This window comes from Lucilia sericata, unplaced genomic scaffold, assembly GCF_015586225.1.
Source record: "Lucilia sericata isolate MDLA Ls3-8-SP2 unplaced genomic scaffold, ASM1558622v1 Contig001596F_arrow, whole genome shotgun sequence".
NCBI classification, from domain to species: Eukaryota; Metazoa; Arthropoda; class Insecta; order Diptera; family Calliphoridae; genus Lucilia; species Lucilia sericata.
Genome location: NW_023995513.1, coordinates 3,738 through 17,766, shown reverse-complemented (window position 1 = coordinate 17,766; position 14,029 = coordinate 3,738).

Genomic DNA, 14,029 nt, shown 5'->3' with positions numbered 1-14,029 from the left:
TTTAACACTCTCTTACTCTCTAAATTCACACAGAAATTCTCAATTTTCAACTAGTTTTCCATTTAACTGTTATTATACTCTCATTTGCGCATTCTCATACCGTTATTAATCAAGATGGAGTAACAACACACTTACATTTTTATCTCTAGTTGTCTCTTTTTGTTGCACAAAAGGCGTTAAGAGTTTCGGTTGTTTACGCAAAAGGGGCGTTGTTAAATGGTAACCATAGTTTAATATAGCCATGATTAGAATAAAATTGGTAATTGGAAAGGTGTGGCATTTATATGAGAAAATCAAACAGACACTCACTAGCCAACAAACGATGATAACAACAAAATGAACAAAATAACATAATAAAAACAAAACTTTTTTGCAGTTCGTGTGAATGTGAGACTCCATTTTTAGCCTAAAATTGTTAGCAAAACGAGATATAATTACCATCATTATGGAGTGTTGCTGCTACTAGTAGTTAGTGATACAATAAAAAAAAATCGGTCTGTCATTAAGCCCTGAAATACACACACAATCATACTCTTGCATTATACTCGTTCTCTTGAAGTCATTTTCTCCCTAACTAGTTTTTATTTTATTCGAATTTTTTTATTTTTTTTTCTTACCACTTGTTATTATTAAAATATTCTTCTCATGGCCCTGACCCATGCCTCCATTGCTACTCCATTAGCCTTTTTTGTCAGCAATTATGCTTTTCCTCTCTGTCTCTCTTTTTTTATTATTTTGTGTTTTAGTAATTAAGCAACATAAATGCATATTTTAAGGATGAAATGTGTCTTTAAGTACTACAATTTGTTGGTATTTTACATTTTTTATGTGAAATAATTGTTTGTATGTAAGTATGTGTATATAATTCTGTATGTATCTCATCACCCAACCCATTATTACCTTTTATTTTTATTTTTTTTTTAATTAGTAAAATTTTATTATGGTACGTTTCTTTTGGATACAAACTTTGAGCTACAGTGGGTATTTTGGGGAGCATTAGTCAAGTCAAGTTTTGACGCGGAACTTTAGAGAAATTAGAGGCTAAGTGACCATTAATCCTAAGTATACGAGCTATGCAAGATATTGGAGGTTAAAGGTCATAAAAATGCATATTTTTTCAGATTTTGGAAAGACTCATTGACGAACAAATTAGGCAACGAATAGAAGACACATCGCTACTTAATGGACGATCTACAACGTCTGTTCTATACGGAGTTGTAAACTGTGAAACGATTCTTGATATAGAAGGTGCCTTAAATAATTACGCAATCAAGTAGAATATATACTGGTTAATCAATCAATACTGAATTCAAGAAGAGCTACTGCAAATTTATACCGATAGTCAAGCTGCTTTTTTCCACATCTAGAATAGTCCATGAATGCCGGACGTATCTCAACGAGATGGCGAGACATTCGAACTTCAAATTGATTTGGGTCAGGGGACACGGGAGCAAGTATGGCAACAATGTTGCTGGCATTCTGGTAAGAGCTGGAATCTCGCTTAGCGAACTGGAAATAGATCAGTTCTATGGCGTTCCGATTAACGCGTACTGCTACTCTACTGCTCGTGACCGATGGTCGCGTGAGCACACTTGCTCAATAGCTAGAGCGCTGTGACCCCAAATGGATCCATGCAGTTCTAACTATCTTCTTGGTCTTCATAGACAACAACTAGATAAGTTTGGAAACCACGCTAGACGCATTGATCTTTCTTTCAATGACTTCTGTAGGAGTTGACAGAATGAGGAGGAAGATGAGACTATATCTCAACTTCTCTGTAATTGTTCTGCCTTGACAGAGCTCTTTATCCGCCTACTTGGGCGATCTATCCGATTTGTCTAATATTCCATTCAAACGTCTTACTGCGTTCATTAATTTATCAGACTAGGTGTGAATCTTGACGTATTTTAAGAGGGATCTTGCCTGGCTCTTCTTGACGACTTTACTTTTCTTACTCTTCCTGTATATTCTCTATTTTCTACTTTTTTCCTATATTTCTTCTTCTTACAGGTATTTTTACAAAGGGATCAACATGGACCCAAGTAAAGCCGGATTTGGCTACCTGTGATAACCTAACCTACTGTAAATCTTAGTAACACCATTATTAAGTCCCTGCAAGTAGTAGCTCAGGGATCTTCACTATTTTGACTTATTATTATCTCGATTATTTTGAACTGTACAATAAAGGGAGAAAAGTTATCGCTTACGCCAACGATATAATAATATAAATATTAGTGATGTTTACCGATGTGACCAGTGACATCATGTCCAATGATCTGATGTTAATCAATAACTGTATCTTTCAATTATGTTTTAGGTATAAACTCAAGCAGAGTCAAAATTCCTTCCAGGAGAGATTTCTGCAGGGCTATAATATCGAATGAATCTAACATCTATACCGATGGAAATAAGCGTAAGCTTCCTAATGTTTCTTTTTTTGCATCATAGTCTTCGATTTTCTCGATATAACTTTCTAAACTACAACATCAATATAAGTCAGACAATGTAAGAACGATTTCTCAATTCTGGGTCGTCCATCTGACATCATCTTAATTTGGGTCCCAAATTGATAATTATATGACAATACGCTGCCAAAACTGCGGAAGCTGATATGAATATTTTAAGTTGAAATTTCTTAAGATTCTGTATTAAAAAAGTTTAAAATTGATGGAATAGGACTCATGCAGTTGTGGATGTAAAAAGCTCAACTTATATAGTGTAATAGATGAGACGGTTGCTGATAGCAATAATTGGATAGGTTTACATGGAAGATGATTTGGACTCACTTTCAATGCTAAAGACAATTACGAGAAAGATGATAGCTACCTATGCAGTCCGATGAGATAAAATTATAATTGCTTCAACTCTCGGTCGGCTAGCGACTAATTATGGGAATATACGACGATCATCCGATGAGATAAAATCTTCAGTTCCCGTCGGCTTATTATGTATTATGCGCTATGATTAGTTATGAAATACTATTCGGCTAGCTAAATGATTCGCCTCTCGGTCTCCTAGAGATTAATTATTGAAAACTACGACTACAAATGCAATTCGATGAGATATATTCTTCAGTTCTCATCGGATAACTATGACATATGACCTAAATAAATAGGTTTTGGATATGGTATAAGTATAAGGTAAGAATTTCTTCCTTTATTCGTTATATCGGAACCCATTTGAAATGTGGCTAAAGTATAGGGTTTACATTGACAGACACCGTTAATTCGGTTCAGAAATGTGAGTTTAAACCTGGATGTTCGATCACTATTGCCTGGTAGGGCAGCTTAGGAGTTTTGATTCTATAACGATCATTTATTCCAAACGACTATCCTATAGATTATTGCAAAACTCTATGAAATATATTCATAGTTTATATGTGTTGGTAGTGTACTAGACTGTTAGTCAGAGAGTTCTGGGTACGATTTTCAACAAAGACTCTGATCTGCTTCACTATTAGAAGATGATCCGAAAAAAAGAAATTCTCGACTCACCAGAGACTCTGGTCTACTTCACTATTAGAAAGTGATCTGAGAAGAAGCTATTTTCGACCCACTCTAATGCATGAAAATATTTATCTGATATTTTAAAAACAAAACTCTATTTAACCTTATTATAGGGTATCATGTATTCAAATGTTGACCACCTATGTATGAATGTGTGTATTAATTTTGTTCTTCAGTGTTTGCTTTAACATTTGTACATGAGTTTTTGTAATTATTTTCATAATATTTTTTGTTGTTCTTTACATTTTGTAAAAATTTTTATTTTATGTTGTGATTTTTTATTGCCAACTTACCAATTAGATTTTATTGTTGGAATTTTGTTTGTTAATTAGTGTTTGCCATGCTAATTACTTTTCAAATTACTAAAAATTTGTTTAGATTTGCATTTTTTCCTGTTTCCGTTTTCAGTCTGTTTAATGGTTTAAGGACCTAACTATGTGTTTAACTGTTTATGTAGGTGTGTAGTTGTGTATGTACCTATATCTACATGTTTGTTTTATAATTAAAAGTTTTCAAATGGGTTCCTATATTTTTAATTGTTAAAAAGACATTTTTAAAAAATTATGTAAATTTTACTGACTTAGAGTACAATTAGAAACTCTAGTTTGATTTTGAAACAAACTTTATGGAGGAATACATAATGCAATATAATAAAATTGGGAAAGACATTTTTTCATTTAATTAAATTTTAATCTTTAACAATAAAATTTTATGACTTTAAATTTGTAAACAATAATAAAATCAGCCTCAAAACAATCATTGACGACAATTTAAAAAAGATCAACAATCAATTCAGTTAGTTTTCACCCCCTTCTTTCTACATACATATCAGCGTTCTAGTACACAAGTAAATTGTACAAAAATCAGGGATTAGTTACATTTTAAATTCAATCAAGCTAAATTTCACCCTCAAAATTATATATGCCGACAGTCACATTCATGTTAGGATAAAGTTGGCTTAAATATTTGTTTAACTAATAATCTCATTTAGGCAAGTGAAAAGTTGGAGAAAAAAACTGCACACACAGCAAGTGTTAAATTGTTTTATTTTGTGTGCATTTAAGGAAAATGAATTAAATACTCGAGTCAACACTATAAACGTGCGGGGGTAGCGAATACTAATGATGGTGGTTGTAGAAGGATAAATATCAAAAAATGTGATTACAACAAGTTAAGAGTTGTTTTTTGAGTAGGGTTAAGTCGAATAGCGTTATATACTACATACCTACTTGTAGTTTATTTATACACAACGCAACTACAGCTAATAGTAGTGGATCCGCGCTCTCCTAATCTATATATAAACATTTCTCAAATGGATCCTTTTTCTATTTTTAATGACAAAGCTAGTCGCTTATCGTCATTTCATTATTAACAATGACCTGACAGCCTTAAAGTTGGAGTTTACCAACTAGACGCATTCCAGCTAACACGGTGTTTTTGAATGGAAATAGTTAGTCAAAGTCGATTGGTCTCAGATGATCGGTACAGAAGGTCCTCTAAGCTTTCTTTTCAATTTCTAATAAATATTAAAGCGATTTCCCGAGGTATTATAGGTTGAACATTATTTGATCTCTTGTCCTCATTGTACAACCTTCTTTCTAGCGCGTGCAATATCAGGCTTCCGCCATGGAAGTTGAACTTTTTTCCTATTAGTGATAAGCCTACAGCGAAGATAAGTAGCCGAACGAAATGCCTACAACTGGCATTAGATCAATCCTCCCCAGGGGGCATGTTACATGGATGAATGACCCCATCTTGGTGTGATTGCAATCAGGGGGGAAAGAGGTGCTACCAATACCTCTAGTCTGCCGGGACTATAAACAGGGGTTAAAATGTATCCTTGGCCTTTCCATGGAATAATTTGACATGTTGTCGAACCACATAATCTGATACTACGGATGGCAAGTTAGTTGAGGTTCCTTCGAGATCCACGTAGTGGCTGTGATTTAAACCCAAATTCGAGGGAAGAGAATGTCGGTTAAAGAACTGATGATTGCCGAAGTCAGCCATATCCCACGGAGGAGCGACTGTGGGGACTAATGGATTCGTGTATCGCATTACCCAATACGTCTCTAGGTGCTGTTGCCGACTCAACAAAGACCAACCCATCTGCGTGGTTGTGAACGGAAATTATGTTTTTAGTTAGTTAGTTAGTTAGTTTGTTAGTTAGTTAGTTAGTTAGTTAGTTAGTTAGTTAGTTAGTTAGTTAGTTAGTTAGTTAGTTAGTTAGTTAGTTAGTTAGTTAGTTAGTTAGTTAGTTAGTTCGTTAGTTAGTTCGTTCGTTCGTTCGTTAGTTAGTTAGTTCGTTAGTTCGTTAGTTAGTTCGTTAGTTAGTTCGTTCGTTCGTTCGTTCGTTCGTTCGTTCGTTCGTTCGTTGTTCGTTCGTTCGTTCGTTCGTTCGTTCGTTCGTTCGTTCGTTCGTTGTTCTGTTTCGTTCGTTTCGTTCGTTCGTTCGTTCGTTCGTTCGTTCGTTCGTTCGTTCGTTCGTTCGTTCGTTCGTTCGTTCGTTCGTTCGTTCGTTCGTTCGTTCGTTAGTTCGTTCGTTCGTTCGTTCGTTCGTTCGTTCGTTCGTTTAGTTTCGTTCGTTTCGTTCGTTCGTTCGTTCGTTCGTTCGTTCGTTTCGTTCGTTCGTTCGTGTTCGTTGTTCTTCGTTCGTTTCGTTCGTTCGTTCGTTCGTTCGTTCGTTCGTTCGTTCGTTAGTTCGTGTCGTATACGTTGTTCGTTCGTTCGTTCGTTCGTTCGTTCAGTATCGTTCGTTTCGTTCGTCGTTCGTTCGTTGTTCGTTCGTTCGTTCGTTAGTTCGTTCGTTCGTTCGTTCGTCGTTCGTTCGTTCGTTCGTTCGTTCGTTCGTTCGTTCGTTCGTTCGTTCGTTTCGTTCGTTGTCGTTCGTTCGTTCGTGTCGTTCAGTTCGTTCGTTCGTTCGTTCGTTCGTCGTTCGTTCGTTCGTTCGTTCGTTCTGTTCGTGCGTTCAGTTCGTTCGTTCGGATCGTCGTTCAGTTAGTTCGGTCGTTGTGCGTTCGTTCCGTTCGTTCGTTCGTTCGTTCGTTGGTTCGTTCGTTCGTTCGTTCCGTTCGTTCGTTCGCTTCGTTTCGTATCGTTCGTTCGTTCGTTAGTTCGTTCGTTCGTATCGTTCGTTCGTTCGGTTACGTCGTTCGTTGTCGTTCGTTTCGTTCGTTCGTTTGTTCGTTCGTTCGTTCGTTCGTTCGTTACGTTCGTGCGTCGTTCGTTCGTTCGTTACGTTCGTTCTTCTTTTCGTTCGTTCTTCGTTCGTTCGTTCGTTCGTTCGTTCGTTCGTTCGTTCTTTCGTTCGTTCGTTCGTTCTTCGTTTCGTTCGTTCGTTCGTTCGTTCGTTCGTTCGTTCGTTCGTTCGTTATTTGTTTCGTTCTTCGTTCGTTCGTTCGTTTCGTTCGTTTCGTTCGTTCGTTCGTTCGTTCGTTCGTTCGTTGTTCGTTTCGTTCGTTCGTCGTTCGTTCGTTCGTTCGTTCGTTCGTTCGTTCGTTCGTTCGTTCGTTCTTTCGTTCGTTCGTTCTTTCGTTCGTTCGTTCGTTCGTTCGTTGTTCGTTGTTCTTTCGTTCGTTCGTTCGTTCGTTTTTCGTTCGTTCGTTTTCGTTCGTTCGTTCGTTCGTTCGTTCGTTCGTTCGTTCGTCGTTCGTTCGTTCGTTCGTTCGTTCGTTCGTTCGTTCGTTCGTTCGTTCGTTCGTTCGTTCTTCGTTCGTTCGTTCGTTCGTTCGTTCGTTCGTTCGTTCGTTTCGTTCGTTCGTTCGTTTGTTCGTTCGTTCGTTCGTTGTCGTTCGTTCGTTCGTTCGTTCGTTCGTTTCGTTCGTTCGTTCGTTTCGTTTCGTTCGTTTTCGTTCGTTCGTTCTTCGTTAGTTAGTTAGTTCGTTCGTCGATGCTACAGCGCATACTACTTTACGTACTTCATTCCTCCTACGTTACAAACAAAATATATTGGTTGCAATATGCATATTGTAGCGGCCGGAATCACTTCCACAAGGACCTGTTTAAACTACCAAAACTCACACACACACAAGCACTTGCACAATACGTGCGTATGTATTACGTTAAACCGCATTTATAAAATTTATGACAATTTATATTTGTTTCTATGCCAAGGGTTACAATTAAATCTGGTAGTACGAATATAGTAATAGATGACTGTTTTCCGAAAATCAAAGGGGCGTTTTAATATTGTGATTATGTTGAGTTGCGACTGTATAAGTGACTGGCTGACTGAGTAATTGATGACAACCCTTGTATTTATGTTGTATCCTCGTCCTTGCTATATCTGTGTGTATTTTTGTTCGGATACTCAATGGGTCTAATGAAAATTAATCTAAATAGCTATAACATATGTGACATTTTTTGTTGTTGTTTTTGTTTTCCGGTTGTTTTTGTTATTTAGTTTCTATTTTGTTGTACTTGTATTTATTTGTAGTTTTTGGTTTGTTGTTTTTTGCTTATTTCCCCAGTTGTTTGCTGTATAATGTTGATTTTTCGATTTAATTTTTGGAAATGTGTAATTTAACGCATGATTAGAGATGATTTTTTTCTATTCGTTTTGGTGTTTTTGTTGTTTGCGTCCATTTGAAAAAGAACATAAATAAATAAATAGTTAAACACATATTGTTGATATTAGGGATAATAAAATTATGGCAACATTTTAATGCAAATGTATATGGTATTCAATTAATAAAATTTGCTAGAAATTAGCAGCGTTTATGACACTAAATTGATTTCGAAAAGAAAAGGTTGTTTATCTAAAGCTTTCATCGCAATTAAAATTTAAGAGAAATTTTCAATAAATAGATAAATAGATTCTTTTGATATGAACAGCTTTTTACAAATATTTCCTGGTATTATGCTTTTGAAAGATAAAATAGAAGTAAACTTAATAACTATTTCTTATTTTAGATTCGATTGGACATTTGTTTTTGTTTTGTCATTTATTGTAATATTTACAAATGCATTTGAAATTTGGAATAGAATTTCAACAGAACAATCAGAGTAGTAAATGTTTGTTAAATGCACGTGGATGAGTAGACAAATATGGATTTTTGTTTTCCTTCATGTTCATATCGGTTGTTTTAGTAGAAATTTCTGTTTTTTGCTCTCCCAACATTTGTACAAACAATGAAAACAAATCAGCAGTGAAAAACTAACAAACGATGAAAGTATTGGAACAAGTAGACAATGAGATGATACTCAAAAAAAATCATAAAGAATAGAAAATAGTACTAAAACCCAATAAAGAACAAATCAAAACATACTTTAGCACGTACGATGTGGACATATAGTACTACATAGATACATCCAAGAATTGAGTCCCAGCAGTTTCCTAGTCAGAAAGTTTTAGTGATAACCAATTTCTTGATTTTCCACAAATTTATTTATTTTAGATTCAACTATCACTTTGTAATGCAAATAGAAGTTATTTGATAACTTTATAAGTTACGGGTTGATTGTTGACTTCTTTTCTAGCCGAAAATCAAAAAATTTGTGTCTCTATATAATCTATATTATAGCCGAACGGCTCTGGCCAAAAGCGGTTATAGGACATGTCATCAATGTATATACTGGACACATTGGAAGGTTATACACAATAATCGGGCGTGCCTGATCGCATACCAGTCACAGAATAAGTCGGAAACTTTGGAACGCTGATCCCAAATAGAATGTCTTCGTCAAGCGGAACATTGGAACAAATACCAGTAGGAATCCGTTGCTACCCGGATGGCTCTAAATTGGGGTGAAAGGTGGGCCTGGGGTTCTATATTGAAAACCCAGAAACAGGAATATACCACCGTTTACCTAATCATAACACAAGTTTCCAGGCAGAAGTCCGAGAAATAACGGAATGTGTAAATTGGATTAGAATAAATATGGCGCCGACAGGCAATTAGGGCGATATCAGGTGATAGAATTAAATCTAAGGCCGTATTAGATTAAAAAAAGCTTTAACTACATATTCTCCCAGAGGTAAGGTTTGCATCATATGTGCACCAGGCCACTCGGGAGTAGTCGGCAACAAAAGGGCGAATGTAGTTAACCTGGCAAATGCAAAACCATTCGTCACAACAAAAGCTGAACTAAAAATATGGGTGAGAGTATCCCATAAGGTAGAACCACAAAGAGCCTATGTGGTGACCCTGATGAGAGCAAGACGAGAAATTTCCTTAAAATTAGCAAGTCCGAGGTTAGTATGATGGTATGTATTCTGAGTAGACACAGAAGATTACGAGGACATCTATTCAAAATTGGATATGCGGCTTCAGGCGAATATAGAGCATGTGGACTCCACACATTGTGGAGAGGACAGTGAAACTCTGGAGCACTTTCTTTGCCACTGTCAGGCATTCGTCAAGTTAGATCCAAGCACACTTGGAAGTGATATTATTCCGGAAATAACATTCCTGACTAACACTGATTGGAAAATTCATAGGTATTACGTCCAGGAAACTGATTTTTTTTATTTTTCATGAAAAGGGGCGCACAACAGGGCCGATAGTGTATTTCGGATTTGATGTAGTATACATTCTCCTATCAATCTAACCTAATCATGTAAAAATGTCTTAAACGTCCGAATATGACTTACATATAACCATTAGTATCAGCATAACAAACTTTTACATAAATATACATACATATATCCCTACTTCGAATTTTATGAGAATCGAATCAAAACTGGGCGGATTCCATTTTCAGGCAGTACTACCTGCAAGTGTTTTAAAGACGTTTTGTTACGATTAGATTTAGATCTTGTTTTTTTGTCTTGACTTTTCCTTACTAATTAAAATGATAAATAAATGGATTTTTGGCGATTTGTTTTTAAATTTGATACCCGATGTGATCAACTTTGAGGGACTACGCAGATGCTCCCATTTCTGCCGATCAACTTGAATGCACATCAACTTTAAACATGTAAAATTTCGTTACGACTTCACTACGAAATTATTTAGGACACAAGATCTCGAAAACCTGATATGAAGGTGAAATTCTGAGGCCAGATTAAGATTGAGCTGATATATTTCAATGGATTTCCAATTGAACCAAAAAAATATTACATACGTATATACATATGTATGTATGTATGTATGTCATAGTAATTTTATTTGCAACTTTTTACCCCCAATACCCCTGACGACTTATCTTTGTCATTTTATCGCTTATATATTAACATTACATAACCATCAAATATGTGTAAAAAACTCATTATGTTCTCGTTACTTCGATTAAATTTTACTCGTTTTTATTAAGGATTCAAGTTATTGGTTAGGTAGTACATTCACATTCCGGTGACTTTAATAAAAATCAATTTTTATTATTTACCAACAATTGTGGCTGCCGACATACGAAAAAGCATAAAAATTCATTTATTTGATCATTTAAAATCAATTGAAAGCACTAAAAGTGATGACTGGCCATCATAACAATTGTATAAAATTTCATTTATGTGGGTGTCTGACCAACAATAGGATTTTATGGGATTCAATTGTATAACAAATACTCACATAAAAGATTTGCTATTCTAAACGATATTTTGTATGAGAATAAAAGTTTGTTAAATATTTTTCGGAATTTTATTAAAGTAAACTATTGGACTATATTCAGGCAAAAAACCTTAGATCCTATAATTATGAAATAAACAAAATTGTTTAAACATTTTATAAGTTATCTTATATACAATCTTAAAATGGTTTTAAAATCACTTTTTATAACGTCTACAATTTTTGTAGTGGACACAACCATTTAAAAATAATCAAACTTGAAATTGTTAAACGAATACAATTTAATTTGTTAAGAATTTTAGTATTTACTTTAATTAATTTCTATATTTTATTTCTTTAGTTGTGTATTAAAAAAAATAATATTTAATTTTTATTTAATATTAAACAATACATGTCATATCAATTTTAAAATAGAAAAAATCACTAACAACCATGAATGAACGATACGTGTTTTGATAGTGTTTTTTTTTTTTTCAACCGTATCTAAATTGAAAATCAATAAAGTGGGTGATTTCAAATCAAAGCAGAAACAACAAAACAAAAAACACAAATTAATTAAAATTGTACTGGAAAATTATTACTTACATAAATACTACACATAGTTAAAGTTATTCATATTTAAGATTAAGTCAAGTACCTACAACTATTTTAAATTAACATCTTGATTAATTTTTATAGTTTTAGGTATTTTTCGTACAATTACAAAACGTCATTATTGATTAGATCACTTTAGACACACATGTTCTATAGACATTACATACGTCAGGACATTTTGGTCAAACAATATAGACGATAATGAGTATTGATTTGAATTTAACTGATAATAAATGACATGTTTTACAAATAAAGAAACAAAATATTAGTTAAATAAATAAATATTGCATTCAACACAATTTTACATAAAAACATACATTTCTAGGTATAATTGTTTTTTCTTTCGTTTGGTGGGAAAATTTAGGAAAACAGATAAAAAAGTGTCCTCAGGTCTTAAAAAACAAATTGTGGAAAAATCAATAAGAAATTGTTTTTTGGTTTAAACGCAGGCAAACATGGGAACTTATCTTCAAAATTGCGACCTATACTTTGATGTCAAGGTTTGCGTTGACATGCAGACAGAAGGGCAGACGAATATGACTTAAGACCCACTTAAGTATCCACTGAAATGGTTTAGGGTACTGTAACAAACTAACAAAAAAACAACCTAAGTAACTAACTAACTAATTAACTAACTAACTAACTAACTAACTAACTAACTAACTAACTAACTAACTACTAACTAACTAACTAACTAACTACTACTAACTAACTAACTAACTAACTAACTAACTAACTAACTAACTAACTAACTACTAACTAACTAACTAACTAACTAACTAACTAACTACTAACTACTAACTAACTAACTAACTAACTAACTAACTACTAACTAACTAACTAACTAACTAACTAACTAACTAACTAACTAACTAAAAAGAAAGAATAAAAAATAACGAAATAAATAAACTAAATAAATAACTAAAAACTAACTAACTAACTAACTAACTAACTAACTAACTAACTAACTAACTAAAAACTAACTAATACTAATAACTAACTAATAACTAACTAACTAACTAACTAACTAACTAACTAACTAACTAACAACTAACTAACTAACTAACTAACAACTAACTAACTAACTAACTAACTAACTAACTAACTAACTAACTAACTAACTACTAACTAACTAACTAACTAACTACTAACTAACTAACTAACTAACTAACTAACTAACTAACTAACTAACTAACTAACTAACTAACTGACTAACTAACTAACTAACTAACTAACTAACTAACTAACTAACTAACTAACTAAACTAACTAACTAACTAACTAACTAACTAACTAACTAACTAACTAACTAACTAAATAACTAGCTAACTAACTAACTAATTACGTTGTGATGTGATATACTACAGCAGATCGAAGGTAATACAGGTAGCCCATTTTCGGGTCTGTTGCCCTTAACACAGAAAATTTTTGTCAAAAGTGAGTTATGCAAAGAAACTATCGTCCGATTCTTCAAAAACTAGTATAGAATTTCGTTTTGCAGCTTTTTGTCGAGATACGAGTATAGGATACGTATCTAGTACAATAGAATATCACATGTTAAATTTGATTGAATTATCTTCAAAATTGCGACCTGTACTTTGATTACAAGAATTACAAGCCCTTCTCGGGGGTTCAGTTGTATGGGGGCTAGGTGAAATAATAGCGTCCCTACACCCACTAAAGTGGTGTATATGTATTTACCTATATATAATTATAGCTCCAATTTAATATAAATGAGAAACCCTTTAGTATCAAATCTCCAGTATCAAACTATATATATCGATATATCTCAGATTAAAATAAAAATCGAACAATATTAACCCATAAACTGTCAAACACAAGCTACGCAATATTGAGAAATTTTCTGCTTAGTTATGAGAGTCAACGTCAAATTTCAAGGAAGGGTCTGGTCTGATGATAAAATATCTCTCGAATTTTATGAATAATATTTTATAAATTTACCACTTCCTTGTTTATCATGATGAAATCGGTTTTCAACAACATTATAGTTTATTATAATTATTATTGTTGCTGTTGTTTTGTATGTTGTCAACAATCATTATCAACAATTGATTTTACAAAACAAATAATTACATTTCGAAAACAAACAATTTAAACATTTAACAACATGACATTTACCATGCATAAGTTTGTGTGTTTGTGTGTGTATAGGTAGGTATCTGTAATACCTAGGTTCCTGAGTTTTAGTGTGATTGCATGTGTTCGATAAAGAGCTGCATGCTCTTTGAAAAAAATCTGATCAAATATAAATCAAAAGACGATTTTCGCGGAGAACACATTAACGTGCAATCAAAAATAAAAATCAAGAGAAAAATAATCTTAAATGGTAAACAAAATATAAGTACATGGAACGAAATCCTCGATGTATGTAAATATTTTTTAGAACAGTAATGGGCATTTTTGA